This window comes from Echinops telfairi, unplaced genomic scaffold, assembly GCF_000313985.2.
Source record: "Echinops telfairi isolate 266 unplaced genomic scaffold, ASM31398v2 ScPeMD7_7469;HRSCAF=8507_0, whole genome shotgun sequence".
Lineage (NCBI taxonomy): Eukaryota > Metazoa > Chordata > Mammalia > Afrosoricida > Tenrecidae > Echinops > Echinops telfairi.
Genome location: NW_022111372.1, coordinates 74,333,392 through 74,334,556, shown reverse-complemented (window position 1 = coordinate 74,334,556; position 1,165 = coordinate 74,333,392).

Here is a 1,165-nt window from a genome sequence, read left to right as displayed (position 1 = left end):
GGCTGCCTTCCTGCGAGGAAAGGTTGGCTTTTGGGCGCCCGGAAGAAAAGGAAGGTGCCGCCGACCTGTCGGTTGTGGCCTCTGTGCTGCAAGACTGACCTTCCTCCCTGGTTACAGATAACAAACCAAACCCGTTTGCCTTCTGGTGGCTTGCAATTCTTGGCGACCCCACGTGGGTCAGAATAGAACTGGGCCCCCACGGGGATTTCATGGCTGTGACCTTTCAGAAACAGGTAGCCAGATCTTTCCTTCGCCGTGCCCCTAGTGCACTTAACCTTTGATGCTGCCTGCTGACACCTCTTAAGTGCTGAGAGCCCAGCTATCTGTAAAGGAAGCGAAGGGGGAGTCTGGGTTTGGGGGTGGGGCTTGAAGAATTGCTGTCTGGAGAACCTTGCTGGAAAGGACATTGGATATGGCAGATCCCTTCCCAGCTGTGGGAGGCAGGGGGGAGAGGGGGCACGGATCTGACTTTGACCTCTCCTGCTTGCTTGGCTCCGGAACCTTAGGAACACACACCAAAGGCTTATGGTTCTTCGGTTCCCCTTCCAGCAAGACCAAAATGGCACAAGGGTGTCCTGCTGCCAGCAACTGGGTGCTTGTGTCCTCACTGCATAAATGGGACCACTGGGTAGTGCTGCTGACACCCGGTTGCTGGCTCCTGCCCCCTTTCCACCTCCTGCCTGTGTCCCCGCGAGGGTGGTGGATCCTCGGCTTACTTTTGTGCACAGGCCTCATTTAGAAGTGGTGCCAGCACCCCGGGGCCCTTCGATCTTGGAGGGCAAAAATCTAGGAGAGGATTGTGCAGGCTTTGAAGCCATCCTGTCTCCAGCATGGCCTCGCCTCTCTGAGGCCCCCTTGGGGCTTCCCACTGCCACCTCTGCGTGATGCCCTGTGTCTCTCTCATTTTCTTGTGCCAAAAAAAATGTTTTCCAGAAAGGACTCTGGATGCATTTATCCTGACGAACTAGTGCAAACGAATTTCCCATTTGATCCAGAGCAGGTGTTTCAGAAGATATTTGGCCAGAAAAGAAACAGAGGCTGGGAGGCATTTTAATGAAAGCAAACGAATTTCCCATTTGATCCAGAGCAGGTGTTTCAGAAGATATTTGGCCAGAAAAGAAACAGAGGCTGGGAGGCATTTTAATGAAAACAAAGCTTTCTGTCA